The following is a 25086-nucleotide window of genomic DNA, read 5'->3' as shown; positions in this document are numbered from 1 at the left end:
GGGCGGCCAGGGGCCCGAGCTTCCGGGGCACGCTTACCCGCGCAGGACTGAGGCCGCGTCCGCTCCCGCTCGGGCTGTCTCCCCCTTCCAGGCTCCAGGCCAGGCTTCCGCCCGACAAGCCCTGACCCGCTCGTCAGGACTGCGGCCCGGGGTTGGTGGTGCGGAGCGGAGCGTAGAATCCACTTCTCCGGGTTTTGGGAGGGGTTCGCAGCCCGCTTTCCGGGCGGCGGGGAGGCGGGGCCACCGCGGGGGCGGAGCTCGGCTGGGAGCCGGCAGTGGCTTGGGAGGGAGGGAGGGAGAAGGAGAGGGGCGGGAAGGCTCCTCGCGTTTTCCACGCCCCCGCCCAGCTCTGGGCTGGTGGTAAATCTCGGAACTGGTCCGGACTGGGCGAGTTCTGGACGGAGGGGCATGTTTGGGAATCCTCTTGGAAGAATTTACGTAATCGAATGGGCTGGGACTGGTGGAAAAGAGTTGGACCGTCCGGAAAGAAGCAGGAGGGCGGCGCGGGGGCCTGGCACCCTTAGAAAGTGGGAAGTGTGAGTGTAAAAGGGAGGGGCACTTCTGCCCGTTGGGCCCAAAAACCCTTTTCTGGCTTTAGCTAGTAGAACCACTCAAAATTTAAACGGAGTCAGCTTGATGTGGCATATTTGATAAGCTGGATAATATTTCCTGCACCACCGCACCCCTCCCCCCACCCCAACACCAACAAGAAAATAACACAAGTCACGGTTCTTGTTCCTTGTGGGCTGACATTTCCCTACCTCTGGAGCCACGTGTCCGAAGCAGCTTGTAGTTGAGAAGTGATGGGGGAGAGGAGACAGCACGGGAGAGAAAGGAGGGAAGCCAGCTTATATTCAGGTGCCTTAAGTATTTAAAAATATTTTCAGTGTAATATTCGATGCATTCAAAAGAGCATATTTACCAAATATGTAAAATTTAAAGTATGCTAATGAAACTATCACTCCACCACGTTATCAGTATTTAGCATGTATCCATGCATCTCCAGGATTCTACTCCTGGCCTCTTAGCTCACCACCACTATCTTCAGTTTTGTCCCTCTTTGCCATTTTTAGTGGTTTTATCATATTTGGATGCATTCCTGTGTATTGGTGTATTTTTCTTCTTTTTGAGCTTTATAAAAATACATATAGCCTGGAATTCGCTTTTTATCACTCAACATTTGTTTTTTTGGTTCATCCAAGTTGTTACGTGTAGTAACAGAACATTTATTTCTTACTGCCTAGTCAAAAGCAAGTTTTCTCCTGTCAGGAATGTATTCAATACTGTAGCGGATAGGATTATAAATGCACTTTAAGTGTTTTCTTTATTGATGGGAACCACACAGACTAAATGTATCAGACTTCCCAAGTTCGTAGGTCACATACCTATAACAGAACTCTTTTCCTGGGTTTTGTGACATTTCTAATTGTTGTAATTTCTTTTGCCATTATAAAAATTAGTCACTTTTGAACCTAATTTGTATTCATCATTCTGAATCTTTTTCTTTAAAAGCCTCCTCTTTTCCAATTATATAAGCTCATACCCCATAAAACCTGAATCTGCCCCTAGTAATTACTAATAAGGCTAGTAGGAGCATTCTTGTTCACCTTCTGTGCATGCGCTGGACTCTAATTTGAACCTAGGATTAGCACTGCGGCAGCAGAGGCTATGGGGGCTGTTCAGCTTTCAAAGATAAAGCAGAAATGTTTTCAAAGTGGTTGTACCAATCTATACTGCCACCAGTACCGACCACAATTCTCTCTAAATCCTCGTTATTTTCACACTTCTTACTTTTTGCTAGTCTACCCAGAATAAATACCATGTTTTTGTCTTAATTTGCATTCCGTAATTACTGATAAGGTTGAGCACTTTGAAATATGTTATTCATTCATGTTTTCTCTTCCCCTTCTAAGGATGTGTGTGTGTGTACATATATAAATGTATATATAATGTATATATGTATATATAATGAAACATTCTTTTGTTAATTGTATGTGTTGCAGATATCTTCTCCCTGTTTATAGTGTTTTCAAATAAAAAATTTTTTTGACTTATTTTGAAAAAATCAACCTTATCAAAAAGTTTCAGAATTAATGAACTCCTGTATACCCTTCACAGAAGTTCACAGTTTGCTATATTTGCTATATTAGTGTGTAGGAGAGATTATATATATAAAATATGTATACTATAGATATATATTTTTTTCTGAACCATTTAGGAGTAAGTTGTAGCATGTGTCTCCAAAGACAATGATATTCTCTTTTATACTCACAGAAAAATGTTCCAGTTGAGGTTGTTTGTTTTTTGAGACAAGGTCCCACTCTGTTACCCAGGCTGGAGTGCAGTGGTGCGATCTCGGCTCGTTGCAACCACCTCCCGGGCTCAAGTGAGGCTCCCACCTCAGCATCCCGAGTAGCTAGGACTACAGGCACACACCACCATGCCTGGAACTTTTTTGTTGTTAGAGATGGGGTTTTGCCATGTTGCCCACGGTGGTCTCCAACTGCTAGGCTCAAGCTATCCACCTGCCTTGGCCTCCGAAAGTGCTGGGATTACAGGTATGAGCCACTAGGCCTGGCTCAAATTTAGGTAGTTTAACATTGATGAAGTAAGAGTAGCTAGGACTACAGGCACACCCCACCATGCCTGGAATTTTTTTGTTGTTAGAGATGGGGTTTTGCCATGTTGCCCACGGTGGTCTCCAACTGCTAGGCTCAAGCTATCCACCTGACTTGGCCTCCGAAAGTGCTGGGATTACAGGTATGAGCCACTGGGCCTGGCTCAAATTTAGGTAGTTTAACATTGAGGAAGTACGAGTAGCTAACATGCAGTCCTTATTGAAAATTTACTAGTTGTTCCATTAAGGTGTTTTAGAGCTATTTTTTCCCCCTAATCCAGGATTCAGTCCAAGATCTTTTCATTTTCTTTATAAAGTGTTTTTTTCCTCTGGTTTTTTTGTTTTGTTTTTTTTTTTTTTTTGAGACGGAGTCTCGCTCTGTCGCCCAGGCTGGAGTGCAGTGGGGCGATCTGGGCTCACTGCAAGCTCCACCTCCCGGGTTCACGCCATTCTCCTGCCTCAGCCTCCTGCGTAGCTGGGAGTACAGGCGCCCGCCACCACGCCCAGCTAATTTTTTAATATTTTTTAGTAGAGAAGGGGTTTCACTGTGTTAGCCAGGATGGTCTCGATCTCCTGACCTCGTGATCCGCCCGCCTCGGACTCCCACGCCACCGCGCCCGGCCTTTTTTTTTTTTTTGAAGAGACAGGGTCTTCCCTCTGTCACTCAGGCTGGAGTGCAGTAGCCCGATAATGCTCTATGGCTAGTCTATGGTCAATTTTCATATATTTTTAAAACCAGAGAAGAATGTTTATTCACCATTGGATAGATACATGATACTTGCAAATAAATCAAGCTTGGTATTTCAGATATTCTATATCTTTACTAATGTTCATGTTCAGATTTCCCCATCAGTATTTCCCCGTCAGTATTTCTCTTACCCGTTGGTAGATAAAATAGATCAAGCAATCAGTCTCCCATTATAAAGGTAGATGTGTTCATTTTTCCCTGTAGTCCAGCAATTTTAGTTTTGTGTATTTTGGGGGCCATTTTATTTTAGAATCAATATTTGTAAAGCAATTTAAGCATTAATGTGTCATGGAATCTTAGGTTTGAATGCATTCATCAGAGTCCAATCACCACCCCTTGCTACTCTCCATTCCCTTGTAGGAGGAATTATTTTATAGCACCCTGCTACAGGACCAACCGGCTTGTTGAATGCTTTTAGAGACAGGGCGCTTCCCACCTTACAGGGCAGTCCAGTTCTTCACTGGAGAGCTCCATGATTATACTTACTATTTAATTAGACTCTCTATGGCTAGGCATTGTGCAAAGCATTTTAGAAACATTGTCATATTTAATTGTCACTGTAATCTTATAAAGTAGGCATTTTATCCCCATCGTACTAATGAAGAAACAGGTTTAGGTAATTAAGCATCTTGCCCAAGGTCACACAGCTAGGTAGTGGCACAGCAGGAATTGAAGCCCAGGTCTGTCTCCTAAATCCACTAGACTACACTGCCTTCAAGCTTTTCTTTATGTAAGTATAAAACCATATCCCTTTAACTTTCAATCAGGAAACCTGGTTCCAAAACCATTTTTAGGTTCCTAAACTTCCCAATCTGTCGGAAACCTCAGACATAACTCACACTCAGGTGTTCCATTACTGTGCCCAACTTTCCTTGGTTTTCTTATGGAAGCTTTAGACCTTTGCTATATGTTTGTATTCTTGTTGTTACTTTTGGAAAAGTAGCCAATCTTGATGAGCAGGATGATTCATTCTGAATGAATGAATGAATGAAGCCTAGTGAGTTGCAACTCATTTCTACATATGAGTTAGGATGCTGGATGAAACCTAATTTTTAACATCAAGTTCTTCACCTTTCAAGGTTAATAAGTCAAACCTCAGAGCCACTCAGGTCTCACTTGTGGCTCTTTCCCACTCTGTGTTCTTTAATCAAAAAGCTCAGAATCAGGTTTCCTCTTAGGTCTCACCAGAGCACAGTATAATTAATCTAAACTCCCATTTCTGTTTTCTTTACAAAAGATCTTCACGGAGATGGTTTTATGATGGTCTTTTAATTGTGGGCCACAGAAAACATTATTTATAGTAGGTCACATGGAAATCACAGATGGCGTTACTAATTCAATTTTAATATGCTTTATGGCAGGGAGGGATGGGAAAGTATACAAAGGTGACTCAATTAGACAAGAGTTGTGGAATGCATACATCCTACATAACCATTCTAAGAGTTTGCCTTAAGCTGTGTCTTAGAACAGGAAATGCTGCAATAATGTGAGCTGACCTGTATGTTATTCTCATGTGCTGTTGAAACATGTATAGAAATAATAATGCCTAGCATTCTTTCATCTCGGGAAACTTCAGTCTCACACGTATTAGTTTATAGCTACTCCTTACTCTTTAATATGTGAGGCTTGGAAAGCCCGTATAAATTTTGATCAAGGTGGAGACAGGAAAGCACAGTTTAATAGTATTTAACTGCCATTGATTTTTTTTTTCCACTTGTATCATCACAATGAATCAGATCAGAACTTGGACCTCAGTACTTTTTCTGCCTTTGGCATCTTTTCCTGATAAGTAGTATGACCAAGTATTCAAATTCTAAGAATTGAACTATTTACTCATTCAACAGATTTATGACATTTGCCATGTGCCTAGAACTGGGAATAAAATGATGAAATAGGAAGTCACAGTCTCTGCCCTCACCAAGCTTCCAGCAGGCAGGTGGAGGAGGGAGACAGACAATTCCACAGTAAGTGCGGATAAGGGAATTACAGGGTTTCATAGGAATGTAAGGATGGGTACATAAGCCAGACCTGCTGAATCAGGGAAAGCTTCCCAGAGGAAATGGCATCTAAACTGAGATCTAAAAGCTGAAGAGGAATTGGGACAATTAAAATAGGAAAAAGAAGAGGAAGGAAAGGCCCAAAGTGAGATATAGCACATCCAAGGAACTGAAATAAGTTAGATATTAGTCTTCTTAGATCAAGTTATACTGCAGCAACAAATGACCCCAAAATGTCAGTAGCATTTAACAGCGAAGATTTATTTCTTTATGCTGCAATATGGAGAAATGATAGTGGGGGATGCTAAAATATGGAGAGAAGATTGTAGAGGGTAAAACCGAGGTAGGAACCTGAGGCAATAGTTCAGCCTGAAGAGGAGGGTGGCCTGAACTTTAGGATAGCCTGAATTAGTGGCAGTGGAGAAAAAGAGAAGTAGACAGAATCAAGAGATAAAGAGAAAGTTAGGTCAATAGTTCTTGATAGATAGGACGTGGAGGGTGAAGGAGATAGAGTCATGGTTGACAAGTTCAATAAGCACTACATAGCTTTATAGTAACCACAAAACATGATGATGAAAACTTTTCTAGAGAGGAATTTAATACTTATGATAACATGATAAACATTTTAATGTAATAATTTTAGAAATGTCATCCTACTAATCTCATATACATCATAGAGTTTGTGATCTCAGTGATCAATATTATTTTTTCTGCTCAAACTCCTGGTACAGATACATTCACAGAAGTACGTAATTCTTGTCAGCAAAGCTTCTGGGATGACAACTTAGGAGATGCCGAATTAAAATGAGGTCTATTTTACCACTCTACATTCATCCTAAAACTTGAACTTAGAAAGATGTCATTGAATGTTTAGAAAAATAGACTGCTGCTGAGCTATAAAATCTACCTTTGTAAACTTTAGCAAAGGAAGGCTCAGGCAGGTTTCACTAGATTCAATATTGCAAGGCTGTCATACTCTGAGGACATCATATATGAGCTATGACCATTAGCATACTTATAAACCTGCTGCCAATATGACCAGGCGTGGTGGCTTATGCCTGTAATGCCAGCACTTTGGGAGGCCGAGGCGGGTGGATCATCTGAGGTCAGGAGTTCGAGACCAGCCTGGCCAACATGGTGAAACCCCATCTCTACTAAAAAATACAAAAATTAGCTGGTCGTGGTGGCAGGCACCTTAATCCCAGCTACTTGGGAGGCAGAGGCAGGAGAATCGTTTGAACCCAGGAGGCGGAAGTTGCAGTGAGCCAAGATAAAGCCATTGCACTCAAACATGGGGGACAAGAGCGAGACTTCTCTCAAAAAAAAAAAAAGAAACCTGCTGCCAATATGCGTTAATTTTCCAGAGGAAAAAGTATTGTGCTGGATTCTCCCTTTCAAGATTAGGCATGTTCATGGGACATTAAACTTTCAAAAAATGAAGAGAAGAGCATCTTAGGTTTTCCCAAGGCAACTCTAAATTTCTCAGCAGGGGACAAATCAAGAGCACCAATTTGGATATTCTTTTATCTGGTAACAACCTCCTTTTCTTCCAGCTTTACTTTGTTCAACTTCTCCCGTCATGATCATTTTCAACCACACTGGGACCATTAGTCTATTAATTTCTCTCCCAACATGTCTGTCATCTTCTGTCTTCCTTTTGCATCTTATCCCACTTATATTGTGTACTTTCAGGATTTATTTCAGCACTGCAATGAGCCTTAGATATTTTACTGAAATCAGAAATGTTCCAGCACTGCGCAGATGACTGTACTGATTAAGAGTGTTGTTTTGTAACCATGGGCTAAGGAGTTGATCCTCTGGCATCTTCCAAAGGTGACCTATGAGTGTGCGTGTTTTTTTTTTTTCCTTAATCACTATGGACTCAAGGATTTTTTTTTTTTTTTTCTTTTTTTGAGACAGAGTCTCACTCTGTCACCCAGGCTGGAGTGCAATGGCACGATCTCGGCCCACTGCAGCCTCTGCCTCCCGGGTTCAAGCGGTTCTCCCCCCTCAGCCTCCTGAGTAGCTGGGATTACAGGCATCTGCCATCATGCCCAGCTAATTTTTGTATTTTTATAGAGATGGAGTTTCAGCATGTTGGCCAGGCTGGTCTTGAACTCCTGACCTCAGGTGATTCGCCCGTCTCAGCCTCCCAAATTGCTGGAATTACAGACGTGAGCCACCGCGCCTGGCAGACTCAAGGATTTATTTTATTGTATTTATTTTTTGAGACAGGATCTGGCTCCGTTGTCCAGCTGGAGTGCCGTGGCATGACTTAGGGTCACTGCAGCCTTGACCTCCCTGACTCAAGCGATCCTCCTGAGTAGCTGGGACTATAGGCACAGTACCATGCCCAGCTAATTTTTTAAAAAATTTTTTATGGAGATGTGTTTCTCACTATGTTGCCCAGGCTGGTCTCCATCTCCTAGACTCAAGTGATCTTCCTGCCTATGCCTCCCGAAGTGCTGAGATTACAGGTGTGAGTAACTGTGTGAGGCCAGACTCAAGAATGTTTAACATATTTGATGCATTTCAGTTCATTGCACTTACTACTCTTTGTGAAGCTTAAATTGTCCCATCTTTGACAGTGGGAACCTCTTCAAGGTGGCTTTAGGGTCTTTTTGACACATAAAACCCAGTAGTCTTTGAAAGTTTCCTTGCTTTCTGGTGTGATGGAGCTTGTTCCCAGCTCATCTTACTTTTTTTTTTTATTTTTGAGTTGGAGTCTCGCTCTGTCGCCCAGGCTGGAGTGCAGTGGTGGGATCTTGGCTCGTTGCAACCTCCACTTCCCAGGTTGAAGCGATTCTCCTGCCTCAGCCTCCTGAGTAGCTGGGACTACAGGCACATGCCACCACGCCCGGCTAATTTTTGTATTTTTAGTAGAGACGGGATTTCGACGTGTTGGCCAGGCTGGTCTCGAACTCCTGACCTCACATAATCCACCCACCTCGGCTTCCCAAAGTGCTGGGATTACAGGCGTGAGCCACCACGCCTGGCCCATCTTACATATTTTTGTCCCAGACTGAGAATCAGCCATTTCTATCAGGAGCCTGGGTTTCTGATTCCCTTTGACAGAAAATAGTATTTATAGGCCACAGCCTAGGCATGAGAGATGCTAATTGCTACTAAATTGGTTATGGTTTCTAAGCCTTTTTAGTGGACAGAGCTCAGACATTCTTTTTTTCTTTTTTTTAGGAGAAAAAAATCATAAGTTCATTTTATTCAAATTTAGGATTACAAGGTTTTTATTTAACTTTAAAAAGTTACAAGGTTTTTAATTAAAAAGTTTTAAATTTTATTTTGATATCACTTTTACACTGCAAATTTTAGTTTCTAAGTATATTAATGGCCAGGAGTGGTGGCTCACACCTGTAATCCCAGTACTTTGGGAGGCGGAGGTGGATGGATCACCTGAGATCAGAAGTTCGAGACCAGCCTGGCCAACATGTCGAAACCCCATCTCTACTAAAAATACAAAAATTAGCCAGGCGTGGTGGTGCATGCCTATAGTCCCAGCTACTCAGGAGGCTGAGGCAGGAGAATCACTTGAACCCAGGAGGTGGAGGTTGCAGTGATCTGAGATCACACCAGTGCACTCTAGCCTGGGCAACAGAGCAAGACTCCATCTCAAAATAAATAAATAAATACATTTAAAATTTTAATATAATTTTATTTGTTACATATAAAATGGCTTCAGAATAATAATACCAAAATTATTACTAACCATATAATTACTGAAAATAGTTTAAAATGTCTTTGACTTTTTAAAAATTCCAGATATATTCTAGTAAGGATACATAGTCAAATTATTATGTTTTAAAACCATGTGAAATAATCCTTTCTGTATGGTTAAGCCACTAAGTCAATTCAAAGGGTGGATTTATTTGTTTCCTTTTGCTTTTGATTTTCATGAATTGATTTTCTTTTCCATTTTGATTTAACATTGTTTTATAATTTTATAAACCTGTCTCAGATACTTGGGAGGCTGAGTCGGGAGAATCACTGAAGCCCCGGAGTGTGACGCTACAGGGTGCTATGATCATACCTGTGAATGATCTGCACTCCTGTTTGGGCAACATACCTAGTCCTATCTCTAAAAAAACAAAAACAAAAACACAATACATTTACAGGGTTTGAAATCAAATCTGCAAAACTATGTATATTCCGAAAACTTTAGCTTTTATTCCTTCCACCCTATTCCTTCCCTCTCCCATAGGTTACTTAATTTTTTTAATTCAAAAATTGTTTTGTCTATCCTTCCAGTTTTGAAAATATAAGCAAGTATTTTATATCTGTGCATATATATATACACCTTTTAGATAAACAGAAGCATGCTGCAGACACTTTTTCCACCTTCTCTTCAGCTGACAACATATCCTGGAGATTGATTGCTTCATGGCAGTGTATAAAAATATTCTTCATTCCTTTCCACTTCTCCACTGGGTGCACTATAGCTCCAGTCTCTCGCAGATAACCATTTGAGCTGTTTCCAGTTATTTGCTATTACAAGTGCTGCAGTGTATAGCCTTCCAGATACTTAATTAAGATTTTATAAGTATGATCATATTTTATGGAATCTGAAACCCCATTGATTATAAGTGACACCATTACTCTATATAACACTAAAAAAGAAAAACACCCTGCCAATTAACTGTAAAATGCCATTGATTGTAAAATGAATCTCAATTTCAGAGCTGTAAAATGTAAAAAAGTGTACATCTTAACATTTAGGAAATTAAAATCTCGTGTAATCCTCATAACAACCTAAAAGGAAGGTACATATAACTATTGTGAGCTCCATGAAGGAACAAAGTTTTTCTTGTTTTTGGCTCTAATATGTTTTTTAAAAAATACTTTTTAACATTTTAAAAATAGAGATGGGAGGTTCTCACTATGTCGGCAAGGCTGGTTTCGAACTCCTGGCCTCAAGCAATTCTCCTGCCTCGGCCTCCCAAAATGCTGGGATTACAGGCATGAGCCATCATATCTGGCCATTTGGCTCTAATCTCAGCCCCAAGAACTATGCTTTCAAGGAGAAGTGTGTCTAATAGTGCACAGTAGACACTTAAATATTTGTTGAATAAATGAATGAGCCCCCATTTTACAAATGAGGAAACTCTGAGGTACAAACTTTAAGAAACCTGCCTGAGAGCAGTCATTTACTGGCAGAGCCTGGATTTGAACCAAGAAAGTTACAACTCATATCTGCTGCACTCCCGCCTATAAATTCATGGGTACCCGGCTGGGCATGGTGGCTCACACCTGTAATCCCAGCCAGCACTTTGGGAGGCAGGCGGATCACCTGAGCTCAGGGGATCAGCTTGGGTAACATTGTGAAACCCCATCACTATCAAAAATACCAAAAAAAAAAAAAAAAAATCAGCTGGGCATAGTGTCGTGCTCCTGTGGTCCCAGCTACGTGGGGCTGAGGTGGGAGGAGAATTCCTTGAGCCTAGGAGGTGGAGGTTGCAGTGAACCAAGATCCAATCTCGCCACTGCACTCCAACCTGGGTGACACAGTGAGACCCCGTCTCAAGTAATAATAATAATAAGAAGGAGAAAAATTCATGATTACCAGTCACAAAGGGGCCCTCAATAATCCTATTCCTTTTCTCTGGTCAACTTGCTCTTCCATTGCAGCAACAATTATTGTAAACCATCACTCCCTCCAAGCCTCAAAAATCCCCTCTCCCAGCTCCCCTGAACCCACTCCCTGACTGATGAGCGAACCTTGCCTCCTATTTCATAGACAACACAAAGCCATGACATAAGAACCCTCTCAGCTTCTCACCAAACATGCAAATCTTCCTGCATTATCAGTAATTCTCTGTGCTTCCTTTCCTCTGTGCTACATAGGATGTGCCCTTTGTCCTATCAAAGGCTGATTCCTCCACTGGGGCTGGGGATTCTGTCCCTCCTGCCTTCCTTAACACTAGTAGTTACCCCTTTTTGCCCTGTAAATTCAACCTGTCCCTCTATATGAGTTAGGATTCAGCTTGGCTGCATATAAGAAAAAAATCAAATTAATTGTGGCCTAAATGAGAGAGATGTTTTTCGCTCTCACGTATTTATTTATATTTTAATTGGTCTGAGTATGTGATGCTTATACATTGTATAAAAAGTAAAAGGTACGAACTGTACTGCTACCCTTATTGCAGTCACCTAGCTCCTCAACCACTTTTAAGTTTAAAAATAGCGTGTAAAGCGACAGGAGTGGAAATGGTCACTTGACTTGAGAGTATGCATAAACGGAGAGAAGGGACGCAGGGACAGAGCCTTTGGCACTCTTGCTTTTAAAGACGGAGTCGAAGAAGAACTGGCAAGTGATCTAAGAATAAATGTCATTGAAGAAGGAGGGAAACCCAGAGATTGTTTTGCCCTAGAAGCAAAAGAAGAAAGTATTTCAAGGAGAAGTGTTTCTAATACCTATCAGAGATTCAAGTAAAATAAAAACAGAGAAGTGACTGTTATATCTGGCAGAATGGAAGCCATTAGTGACTTGGACAAGAGGAATCTCAGGGGAAATGGACTGAGGAGAAAATGGGGGGTAAAAAGCTAATCAGCGATTATGGCCAACTCAAGAAGTTTTGTTATGAAGGGGAGCAGAGAAACTTGCCTGGGGCTGGAGAGAGATATGTGGTCAAGATATGTTTTTTCTCTCTTAAGATAGGAGCTATTATGGCGTATTGTTTGCTGGTGGAAATAAACCATGGGAAAGGGAGAAATTGATTATACAGGTGAGAGAGGGAATAATTTCCAGAGCAAAGTCCTTGAAGATGCAAGATTTGCATGGGCTGCAGAACACAAACAGAAGGGCTGGCCTTTGAAATGCAAGGACACTTGATCCATGGAACTAGAAGGTAACTCAAAATGGGTACATACAAAAGCACGCTGTAGTTTGAGTGGTCCTTTTCTGCTTTGATTTTTTTTTTTTTTTTGAGATGGAGTCTCGCTCTGTTGCCCAGACTGAAGTGCAGTGGTGCGATCTCAGCTCACTGCAACCTCCGCCTCCCAGACTCAAGCGATTCTCCTGCCTCAGCCTCCTGAGTAGCTGGAATTACAGGCACGTGCCACCACATCTGGCTAATTTTTTATATTTTTGTAAAGAGGGGGTTTCACCATGTTGGCCAGGCTGGACTCAAACTCCTGACCTCAAGTGATTCAACCACCTCAGCCTCCCGAAGTGTTGGGATTATTGGTGTGAGCCACCGCGCCTGGCTGTCTGCTTTGATTTATTCATTTTTTGTTAAAGCTGTGGGTAAGAGTGGGGCTACAGCTGGGGTTGTGGGGAGGTGGTATCATTTAGAAGCTTTGAAAAGACGGAAGACGTGAACTAGTCTTTTTGAAGAGTGGGAAAGAGAACATTCAAGAAATATAGTAGGATTGTCAAGTATGCTAAGCACCCAACTGCGATTTTGGGCCATGAATTTAAAGAAAACTAATGGAGATGGTGAATAAGATCAGCTGAGCACTATTTGGCTGCTCTCATGCAGGCCCAGAGTGAGCAGATTGTTGGGTATAAGCAGAGTTGCAGGCTTTCCTGATTGAATACAACAGGGTAAGCTCAGGGAGAGAAGGGCAAAGGTTTTAAGGGTGTTTGCAAGGGAGTCATTATAAACATGAGCTGTGGCTTTTAGGCTAGCTAAAGAAAAAGACGTGAGGACATGGATAGCTGATTATAGTTGAGAAAATGATAGAGTCTAAGAATGAGAGTTCTTCATGAAGTTGAAGAATTGCTGAAGCAGGAGTTCTTGAGAATCCAGAAGGATGGGGGATGCTGGTCAGAGAATGGGACTCTGAAAGTTACAGTGTCAGAAGTGTGCAGTGATTGTCATGACAAAAAGAATGCCTTGGTCATCTGAGGGGGCATGGAGGATTAGATTATCAGATGCCAAAAAGGCTGAGGAACTGAGAGGCCAAGATGTCAGATGGAATATCCACATGAATAGTGAAATCACTTTAAAATTTAAAAAATCACTTTAAAAAGAGAGAGAGAGAAAAATGAAAAGGAGAGCAATGAGTCAGGTGGGGTGAGGACTATTTATGTCTTCAATCAAGGCAGGCCTGGGCTTCACATTTTTTGGCTTTCTGAGGGGAGGATATTTCCAAGAAAAAAAAGAAGAAAGGCACAAAGCAAAATGAAAGAAAAAAGCCAAGAGAGTTTGTCCCAGCCCAGTGTTCTAGTGTGGTTGCCTGATTGTGAACTGCAAATGCATTTTACTCTTAACTCAGGACTGCTCAAGTCTGAGCATTCGAGTAGGGCCATAGTGGACATAAGAGCACAGTTCTTAGCCCATTCTCCATATGTACATATGGGCTTTTTTATCTGCTGGAAGTATCCACAGATTTCATTAGACTCTCAAAGTGAGCATGACTCCAAAAGGTCAAGAGCTACCTCAAAGATCAGAGTGGGTTCCCTATAAAGGGGAGATGAGCAAAATCTCAGTCAATTGCACTATAATATTAATGATAATAATAATGATAATGGCTGATATTTATTGAGTACTTTCTTCCTATTTTTTTTTTTATGAGACGAGGTCTCACTCTGTTGCCTAGTCTGTAGTGCAGTGGCACAATCATAGCTCGCTGTAGCCTTGAACTCCTGGGCTCAAGCAGTCCTCTTGCCTCAGCCTCCCAGGTAGCTGAGACTACAGGGACTACAGGCACAAGCCATCATGGCTGGCTAATTTTTTTTTTTAATTTTTAATTTTGTAGAGACAGAGGTCTCACTTTGCTGCCCAGGCTGGTCTCGAACTTCTGGCTTCAAGCAGTCCTCCTGCCTTAGCCTCCCAAAGTGTTGGCATTATAAGCCTGAGCCACTGTGCCTGGCTTTTATTGAGTATTTTCTATGTGCCAGGTCTCATGCAAGAGAAAACATGCCCTGAGCAAACATTTTGAGCAATCTGGTCTGTGTCAGTGAGGTGCCTCACAAGAAATGAGTAAGAAGGCATTCCACTTTAAATATCAGTCTTCGGTGAGTTGGTTACCGTGAGTCCTTTCATCAGAGACCAATCAACTCTCTGAATCACTGATCAAATTTACTTTCAGAACTTACATAGCTAACTTCACTTTGGTGACCACATCGATGTAAAGTAACCATGTGAGGCCTTGCTGGAGTAGTCACCCTGTCTCTGTAAATCTATATCTTATTGATTGCTTCATTAGGTCACTTTCTTCAAAGTGTTTTCTTTCAATGGCAATTTACTCTGTGAGGCAAAATAAGGCAGTACTACATATAGAAAATAAAAATAACATTAAAATTTGAGATTTTTGTTTGAGTGTCGTGGCTCATGCCTATAATCCCAGCATTTTGGGAGGCTGATGCAGGAGGATCCCTTAAGCCTAGGAGTTCAAGATCAGCCTGGGCAACATAGTGACACCTCATCTCTACAAGAAACTAAAATGTGTGTGTGTGTGTGTGTGTACACACATGTATGTATACATGTATATACATAATTTGAGATCTTTAAGATATGGGGAAAGTTGGGTATTTGACTTAATCTATCAAAAACTTCTAAGTTTGAGATATCCTTCTTATAAATCATTGATAAAATGTGAATTCAAAATTTGTCAAGATTTTTAAATGATAATATCCAGCTTTAGTAAGCATATAAAGAAACTCACACTCCTGTACATTGCTAGTCAATTAATACAATAGCAGTATTTTTTAATCAAGTGCTTAAAAATATTTGTACTTAGCAATTTTTCTTTCTAGGTTTTTTTCTTATGTTGTAATTACTGATACAAATAGAGCTATATTTTGGGGATGTTTATTATGTTAAAGATAATGTTATTCTGAAAACAATCTCTTAAGTATTGAGTAAGAGATTAGTTTAACTAATTTTCATACATCTGTACAATGGAATATAATGCAACCGTTAAAAATTAGGTTGAATAGGCCGGGCGCGGTGGCTCACGCCTGTAATCCCAGCACTTTGGGAGGCCAAAGCAAGCGGATCATGAGGTCAGGAGATTGAGACCATCCTGGCTAACATGGTGAAACCCCGTCTCTACTAAAACTACAAGAAGTTAGCCAGGCATGGTGGCTGGTGTCTGTAATCCCAGCTACTCAGGAGGCTAAGGCAGGAGAATGGTGTGAACCCAGGAGGCAGAGCTTGCAGTGAGCTGAGATCGCGCCACTGCACTCCAGCCTGGGCAATAGAGCAAGGCTCTGTCTCAACAAAAAAAAAATTAGGTTGAATATTTAATGACAGAGGGTATTAATGGTCTATTAAGAGAAAAAAAGTTAAAAACTGCATGCTTGGTATGACTCAATGGTTTTGAAAAAATAAATGTGAAAAAATTTATATGAAAAAGATGAATTCATAGCAAATATTAATAGTTGCACAAGCATAGACATATAGGTCAGAAAAATAGAATTGAAAGTCCAGAAGTAAACCCTTTCACTTATGGTCAATTGATTTTTAACAAGGGTGTCTAGCCAATTCAATGAGGGTAAAGAATAATCTTTTCAATAAATGTTGCTGGGATGACTGGATATCCATGTATAAAAGAATTAAGTTTGCTGGGCATGGTGGCTCACGCCTGTAATCCCAGCACTTTAGGAGGCTGAGGTGGGCACATCACCTGAGGTCGGGAGTTTGAGACCAGCCTGACCAACATGGAGAAACCCCATCTCTACTAAAAGTACAAAATTAGCCAGGCATGGGGGCGCATGCCTGTAATCCCAGCTACTCAGGAGGCTGAGGCAGGAGAATCGCTTGAACCCAGCAGGCGGAGGTTGCGGTGAGCCCAGATCACGCCATTGCACTCCAGCCTGGGCAACAAGAGCAAAACTCCATCTCAAAAAAAAAAAAAAAAAAAAAAGTTTAACCCCAGCCTCACACTTATCAAAAATTAAATCAAATGGATCAGACTCTAATCTCTAATGTCAAAGCTAAAGTTAGAAAATTTGTAGAAGAAAATATAGGCACAATTTTCATGACCTTGAGTCAGACAAAACCTTCTAAGATACAACACCAAAAGTGTAAGAGACAAAAGAAAAAAATAGATAAAGTAGACTTCATCAAGTTAAAAACTTTCGTGCTGCAAGTGATACTATCATGAAAATAAAAGACAATTCATAGAATGGAATAAATGATTTGTAATTAATATACATCTGATAAGAGACTTGTAACCAGAATTTATAATGAGGTCTTAATACTTTTAAAAACAACAAATTTTTAAAAGGACAGAGGATCTGAATAGACCCTTTTCCATAGAAAATATGCAGATAACCAATACATGAAAAGATGCTTAACATCATTGGTAATTAGAGAAATGCAAATCAAAACCACAATGAGATAGCACTTCACACTCACTAGGATAGCAATATATATATAGTTGGCAGACAATATAAAGGGTTGTCAGGATGTGGAGAAATTGGAACCTTTATACATTGATGATGGGGCTGTAAAGTGGTACAGCCATTTTGGAGAATAATTTAGCAGTTCCTCAAAATATTAAACGTAGGGATACCATATGACCCAGAAATTTCAGTCTCCTAGATTCTAAGAGAATTAAACACAAGTATTCAAACAAAAACTTGTACATGAATATTTATAGCAGCATTATTCATGACAGTCAGAAAGTGGAAACAACCCAATATCCATAATAAATGGATAAACAAATTATGTTATGTACATACAATGGAATGCTTTTCAGCAATTTAAAAAAATTAAGTACTGATACCTGCTACAACATGGAGGAATCTTGAAAACATTATGCCAAGTGAAATAAATCAGTTGCAAAAGACCACATACTGTGATCCTATTTATATGAAATATCCGGAATAGACAAATCTCTAGAGACAAAAAATAGATTAGTAGTTGCTTAGGACTGAGTAGGGGGAAATGTGTGTTAGGGAAATGGGGAGTGATGCTAATAGGTTTCTTTTTGGGGTGATGAATTATTCTAAAACTAGGTGCTGATGATGGTACAACTCTAAATACACTTAAAAAATTGAGTTGTGCACTTTTAATGGGTGAATTTTATGGGATGTGAATCTCAATAAAGCTGTTAAAAGTGTTAATAGTAGTTATCTCTGATGGTGGGCTTATGGTAATTTTTTTTTCTTCTTCTTCATAAATATCTCCTACAATAAAAAAGTATCGCTGGGCGCAGTGGCTCATACCTGTAATCCCAGCACTTTGGGAAGCCGAAGCAGGCAGATCACAAGGTCAGGAGTTTGAGACTAGCCTGGTCAACATAGTGAAACCCTGTCTCTACTAAAAATACAAAAATTAACCAGGTGTGGTGGTGCATGCCTGTAGTCCCAGCTACTTGGGAGGTTGAGGTGGGAGAATCACTTGAACCTGGGAGGCGTAGGTTGCAGTGAGCTTAGATTGCGCCATTGCACTCCAGCCTGGGTGACAGAGTGAGACTCTGTCTCAAAATAAATAAATAAATAAATAAATAAATAAATAAATAAATAATAAGAAAGTGTTTTTACTTGTAAGAAAAAAGGAACAGTTATTGGTTTTAGTGGATTATCTCAACAAGGCAACAGAATTTAGTAGAGCATTTCAGGGGTTTGAGAGCATTTTTTTTTTTTTTGAGACAAGGTCTCTCTCTGTCACCCAGGCTGGAGTGCAGTGGCGTGATTTTGGCTCACTGCAACCTCCACCTGCCAGGCTCCAGCAATTCTGTCTCAGCCTGCTGAGTAGCTGGGACAGCAGGCACCCGCCATCACGCCCGGCTAATTTCTGCCATTTGCCCGGGCTTGTCTCAAACTCCTGAGCTCAGGTGATCCGCCTGCCTTGGCCTCCCAAAGTGTTGGGATTACAGGTTTGAGCCACCATGCCCGGCCAAACCCATTCTTAAATACATGTCCCTAGAAGAAAACTGCTCTATTCTCCCATTCCATTTCCCACATCTTATTGTTCTCTACTGTAAAATAGAAGGTTTTTTTTCCCTTAAAATAATGAAACCTGTGAGTGTTTCTATTTTCTTCATTTTATGCAGGATTCATTTCAGGCTGAATGCCTTTTCATCTTTGACTTCTCATTGTTTGCTGCATCATAAGAAACTTCTGCACTTCAAAATCTTAATTTTTATGGGAATACATTCAGTGTGCTTTCAGAAATTGAGCTTAATACTTTAATCCAATTTAACAGATTGCATTATTGCTCTTTCCTTATCCCAGGACCAGATATCATTTGGTTATAATCCCTTAACAGTTATAAATATTAACAACAATGAATGCAGCTTGCAAAAAAATTAAATTTCAATTTAACAGTGTAATAATATGCTGTGAGAATTAAAATGACTTGTTAAAATATAGCCTACAAATTATATGAAAGCATTGTCAAAATTAGGGATTTTCTGTTTATTATAGCATATTTTGATGTGTTGATTAATCGATTATTGCAGGTAGGTGGATTATTCAGTGTCAGATGATAACTGGACTTAAGTATGAGCGATCATGGTTGCTTAAAAGAGGTCTACTTAGTTGAAAGGCAATACTACTCAAACAGTGGGAAAAATCCATAAACATGTTATAATATCAAATTTTCCTCTTAGATATACACCATGAAATTTAAAATGGCTACATTAAATTGTGGGAGACATAGCCCACAAAATCTGAAATAACTGATGGAAAAGTACTTGAAAAAGTTAAGAGTTTTTTTTGTGTGTGTGAGATAGAGTCTCGCTCGGTTGCCCAGGCTGGAGTGTAGTGGCATAATCTCAGCTCACCGCAACCTCCACCTCCCATGTTCAAGCGATTCTCTATCTCAGCCTCCCAAGTTGCTGGGACTATAGGTGCATGCCACCACACTTGGCTAATTTTTCTGGTGTTTTTTTTTTTTTTTTTTTTTTTTTTTGTAGAGACAGGATTTCACCATGTTGGTCAGGCTGGTCTCGAACTCCTGACCTCAAGTGATCTACCCACCTCGGCCTCCCAAAGTGCTGGGATTACAGGCATGAGCCACTGAGCCCAGCCAAAAGTTAAGAGCTTTATAAAATATAAAATATTATCATTATTATCACATGAAGTAAGAAGACTATGTGTCCTTAGAAAGGATGAACATAGGCCAGGCACAGTGGCGCACACCTGTAATCCCAGCACTTTGGGAGGCTGAGGCGGGCAGATCACAAGGTCAAGAAATCGAGACCATCCTGGCCAACGTGGTGAAGCCCCATCTCTACTAAAAATACAAAAATTAGCTGGGTGTGGTGGTGTGCACCTGTAATCCCAGCTACTCAGGAGGCTGAGGCAGGAGAATCGCTTGAACCTGGGAGGCGGAGGTTGCAGTGAGCCAAGATCGCATCACTGCATACTCTAGCCTGGGAAGCTGAGTGAGACTTCGTCTCAAAAAAAAAAAAAAAAAAAAAAAAGAAACGATGAACATACGCATTTGCAAGAAATATTCAAGTTAAAGGTTTTTCGTTTTGTTTTAATGTTTATTCTTGAAGTCAGCTTTCTGAAAAACAGCAGGAATTCTGCAGAGATGCTCGGAAATCAGGAATGAGGATAGCAGCTTTCAGTTTTATACCGAGGGGTGATTTCATTTAAACACAGAATCTGGAGTCTAAAAGAAGGGAAAAAATGTTTGAAAACCATGACCGAGGCCTGGCGTGGTGGCTCACGCCTGTAATCCCAGCACTTTGGGAGGCCGAGGCGGGAGGATCACAAGGTCAGGAGATTGAGACCATCCTGGCTAACATGGTGAAACCCCGTCTCTACTAAAATTTTAAAAAATTAGCCAGGCGCGGCGGCGGGCGCCTGTAGTCCCAGCTACTCGGGAGGCTGAGGCAGGAGAATGGTGTGAACCTGGGAGGTGGAGCTTGCGGTGACCCGAGATCGCGCCACTGCACTCCAGCCTGGGCAACAGAGCGAGACTCTGTCTCAAAACAAACAAACAAACAAACAAAAAAACATGACCGCAGATGTATATGTTTAAATCCTTTCAGTATCAATTGATGGATTATGACCTACCCCTGAATAATAAGGTGGAGAACTGAAGGCTCTTCTTTCTTTGGTGAGGCAGGCAGACCCATAGCTGGGCTGAAACCTACTGTCAGAAGTGTTAGGTATGTACGGTAATGGCCCAAGTTTATTATTATTTTTTTTATTTACTTTTTTTTTTTAGACGGAATCTCACTCTGTCACCCAGGCTGGAGTGCAGTGGCACAATCTCAGCTCACTGCAACCTCGACCTCCCAGGTACAAGCAATTCTCCTGCCTCAGCCTCCCAAGTAGCTAGGATTACAGGTATGCACCACCACGCCCAGCTAATTTTTGTGTTTTTATTAGAGACAGGGTTTCACCACGTTGACCAGGCTGGTCTTGAACATCTGACCTCAGGTGATCCACCCGCCTCGGCCTCCCAAGGTGCTGGGATTACAGGCGTGAGCCACCGCGCCCAGCAATGTCCCAAGTTTATAAGAGCCAAGGATGTAGTTGTGCTTGCATCCCTTGGAGATTATATTTAAGCAAAAGGACAGTGATGGGGGTGGGAGGAGAGTGCACTGGGGGTGTGTGTTTGTCCTTATAAGCAAATGCAAGATGAGGCTTTCACTCAGTGTTATAATGTAATAATTATTTTGGAAGAAAAATTTCACACTGGGGCTATATCAGAGCTTTTCACTAGGATTTCCTGCCTGTTTCCTGGGCCGCCTTACTCACTCTACTGTAAAATCCCTGAAGGTAAACAATCTGACTTTTTTACCTTTGTGTCACCAGCACCTTGGCAGTACCTGATACAAAAATATTTGAATTACTTACAAGATTTAATAATCTAGCAAGCTACCAACAAAATGATAGAAATTTATTTTCCAGCTTAGGGTAATTGATGGCCCTCACACTAGAGAAAGCATTAGCAGGTGCCATTTGCGGATTTTTTTGGAAAAGAATAGAACCAAAGGGAGCTCCTGGCCCCAGTATTCTCCCTCTTAAACATTCTTATCCCTACACTTAGAGTTTCCATACTTTTTATAAGGTTAAGTCATGCAAAAGATTGCACTGTAAACCTGGATAGCCTGTTTTTCTGGAAGGTCACAGTTTTAAATAACTGTGCCATTTTAATTATTCCCAAAACAACATTTCAAAAAAGCATTGCAAATATTTTCTGATTTGAATTAGATTTTGAGAAATGTGAAGATGTTACATTTTTGGAGTCAATTAAAATTTTGCTATGAATATGGCTGATACATCTTAACCTAATTTGCTTTCTATAAATAGGCAAGTATCAATTTGTATATTTTCTTAATTTTGATTTTTCACCTTGTCACTAAAAAAAAAACAGTATTTAGTTTACTGTTTAATTGCTTTTTAAAATAATCATAGTAGCATAAATGTGTCATATAGTAGGCTGTGGAATTGATTTCCTTTCATATGTAGAAATTGAAAAATAATAAATAATAATTTTACCTAGCCTTACTTATGTTCATCTTACATGTAGATAGATTTCATAATGACCAAAAAAAAGAAAAAAACCTAAAATTTTCATGGGTTACTTTTGGAGGATGCTAGGGAATCAACTTACAATTTTAAAATGTGTAAGTAAAAAGAAAGAATCAAACGATTGTCTGACCTTTCTGTATAAACTGTACCTCAGGGTAACCATTAGTGGATGAAAGAAAGTTTTCCTTTATGGGGATATTCTAGCTAATGAGTAGAGCAGGCATAATAGAATTAGAATATCACAGTGCTGCAATCTCTAATGAAATAATGGATGCAAGCAAAGATCACCAATGATTGCTAAAAGCATTAGGGGAAAAGCTGACGGAGAACTTTATAGCATATGATTCAGCCTGGCAAAGCCTGAATCCACTGATCAATCAGCCTCACACAAAGAGACAACCATGTATTGTGTGTCTCTAATGAAAGTACACAAACCACTTACAAAGTATCTCACCAAAAAATTGAACCTCAATTGAATTGAGCCTCTAGATGTATTCATTTACAGAAAATATAACAGATAGAGGAATCTTTTAAACGACATCAGTGGGATGCAATTAGCAAAATTCAGACTGTGGGAAACTTTACGGGAAAAACAACAAATACATTTCAAGGAAAGAAAAGTGAGAGTGACAGAAACAGGGGAGGAACCCATAGTTTAAAAGAAACATACTAACTAAATGTAGTATGTGATCCTTATTTGCTCCCTCATTTAAAGGAACTGATGGTAAAAAAAAAAAAAAAAAAAAAAAAAAAAATTCAAGAGCTAACAAGAAGCTCTTCCCTACTAAAGACAAAAACAATATCAAAAACTCCTCTCTTACTGACTTTTGTTGGTGTAAATCCTACAATAATAGAAGTGTACCTTTTAGTTAAACCTTTTCGTCCTGAAATGAACACTCCTAGGAGTCAGCACATTAAATCTGTCAATCACAAACTTTACTGAGTTTATGAGCCCATTTTCCAAGGGCAGATGTTAGTGAAGGACCTGAAGCATGAAGATGATGATTAAAAAAAAAAAAAGTCCCTAGAAAAGGGAAGATAAGATGAAGACAGAGAAAACTCAGGAATCAAAGCAGTCTCTCTTCATTCACAGTTTTGTTTCCAGTGATATCAGTTACCCATCATTAACCACAGTCTGAAAATACTAAATGAAAATATTAAATTCCGGAAATAATACATAAGTTTTAAATTGCTCTATTTAAATTTACTCAGAAACTTATCTATAATTATTCTATTTTATTATGTTATTGTTGTTCATCTCTTACTATGCCTAATTTATAAACTAAACTTTATCATAGATATGTACATATAGGAAAAAAACATAGTATATAGTGCTACCTGCGGTTCCAGGAATCCACTGGGGTCTTGGAACCTATTTCTCTTGGATAAGGGGCACTACTGTATATGAAGGAGTGGCCCAACCCACTTTCCTATTAAGGATACAAGCTGAAAGTTACATGAGTCACTTCTACTCATGTCTCATTGGTTATAACTTTGCCACATGGCCACACCTATCAGTAGGGGAAGTGGGAAACATAAGGATTATTCTGACTAGCCATGTTCCTGGATACTAATTCTCTGACTTCAGAATAAGGAGATAATGCATAGTAGTGGACTATTGGCATTCTTTGCGATGATAACTCTAAAAAGAAGCTATGTGACCAGATATCATAATGATAATGTGTTCTAAACTAAGAGTTTCACTGAAATACCCAAATACAAGTAATATGTATGTGATGGACATTTGTCCTTGACTACCTAACATCCATTCACTCTACTTTCAGTAATATACTCATTTTTATTTGAGAATCCATTCTCCCTCACTCTTAGTCCATGGGGCTCTGCAGGTATGACTCCATTCTTAGCTCTAGCAGTGACTTGTGACCAACTCTAGGGGTGACTTGTGACCTAGCCTAGCCAACCAGAACTTCACATTCCCTAGACAACAACGGTTGTTTCAAGAATGGGCACATGACTTCATTACAGCTACTAGGAAAGCTGACTTACTTTAAGTTTATAGCCATCTTGCTGCACGGACCCTGGCAATAAGACCAATTTTATGTTATTTTATTTTTATCCTAGGATCCAGCCATATTTGGAGTCTGCTCTACACTGGAACATCTTTTTTTTCTTTTTTAGATGGAGTTTTGCTCTTGTCGCCCCAGCTGGAGTGCAGTGGTGCGATCTCAGCGATCTCAGCTCACTACAACCTCTGCCTCTTGGGTTCAAGCAGTTCTCCTGCCTCAACCACCTGAGTAGCTGGGATTACAGGCGCCTGCCACCACGCCTGGCTAATTTTTGTATTTTTAGTAGAGATGGGGTTTCACCAGGTTGGTCAGTCTGGTCTCGAATTCCTGACCTCAGGTGATCCACCCACCTCGGCCTCCCAAAGTGCTGGGATTACAGGCGTGAGCCACCATGCCCAGCCTACACTTGGGCTTCTTAGGCACAAGATCCAGTAAGCCCTCCCTCCTCCTCCCCACCCCTTTTTTCTTTACACTAGTGTTTTCCGTAATCCTGCAACAGAAAGAGTCCTAACTGATATATTTGTGACCATTTCTAAATCTCCAAAATGTAAAATTATACAATTAAGAATTAAAATAATTTTTAAAAACCAAGTGATATCTGACTGGTTCATATATTTAAATGAATAAATTATTATCATATAGAAAAGAAATACAAAGCATCATTGTTCTACTCTGCATTTCCAAAATTTGAAGCACTGGTCTGATTATAGGCTTCAAAATCTAGTTCAAGAATTCTGTCTCACACATTGCCAACCAACATTACTGTAGATTCGAGAGCTTAAAATTTGGTCATTATCAAGAATTCAGCCTTAAGTTCTTTCTGGAGTGAAGTAGGACTATAGATAAGTTTAAAAAGTCATCAAGCAATTTTTTTCTCCTTTGGACGGCTTCTTTTCTAAGAAGTCAATCTCTGTTTTCACACAAACCCCATATTCTCATCCTGTGGTACTTTAAAAGCACAACAATACTTCTTACCACTTAGAGTGAATAAATAATTCACAGTAAGATAATATCAAATGTAACACAGAATTAGTCAAACATCTTACAAGCCCCTTGAGAAGTATCTTCAAAAGAAAATACCGAGGGACAATTTTATGGATTCCTGTATTTTTTCCAATAATGTCAACACAATAAGAAACATTCATATTTCATGTTGTCTTTTTGGAAAAGTCCCATTTGATCAACAGGGTAGCTCTGGTGTTCTAATGCACAAGAAGCCCAGACAGCTCTTGCAGTTTGCCAGATAATAGAATATAAGCTAAAAGGAGCTGAGAGGTCTTCCAGCACATCTT

At 40.2% G+C, this 25086-nt stretch overlaps 1 protein-coding gene and 1 long non-coding RNA gene across 5 annotated transcripts in view; one reads left to right on the top strand and one right to left on the bottom strand.

Moving 5' to 3' along the window:
- DDX59 (DEAD-box helicase 59) overlaps nt 1-176 on the bottom strand; it is a 28996-nt gene extending 28820 nt beyond the window's left edge. For both annotated transcript variants that reach the window (XM_016935278.4, XM_016935260.4), the window contains exon 1: nt 38-176. The gene's annotated coding sequence lies outside the window, so the exon portion shown is untranslated. The remainder of the gene's footprint in view (nt 1-37) is intronic.
- LOC134808431 (uncharacterized) lies at nt 35-24385 on the top strand. 3 transcript variants are annotated; one of them, XR_010151306.1, is made up of 3 exons: nt 35-151; nt 20455-20576; nt 23907-24385. It is a non-coding gene; the product is annotated as an uncharacterized LOC134808431 (long non-coding RNA). The 3 variants fall into 3 exon arrangements; XR_010151307.1 differs by having other exon boundaries at nt 23850-24385; XR_010151308.1 differs by lacking the exon at nt 35-151 and adding an exon at nt 295-858 and having other exon boundaries at nt 23850-24385.
- Nucleotides 24386-25086: the final 701 nt, after the last annotated feature.

This window comes from Pan troglodytes, chromosome 1 (genome assembly GCF_028858775.2).
Source record: "Pan troglodytes isolate AG18354 chromosome 1, NHGRI_mPanTro3-v2.0_pri, whole genome shotgun sequence".
NCBI lineage: Eukaryota > Metazoa > Chordata > Mammalia > Primates > Hominidae > Pan > Pan troglodytes.
The sequence above is the reverse complement of the archived record's forward strand: the minus strand, read 5'-3'. Positions and strand labels throughout refer to the sequence as shown.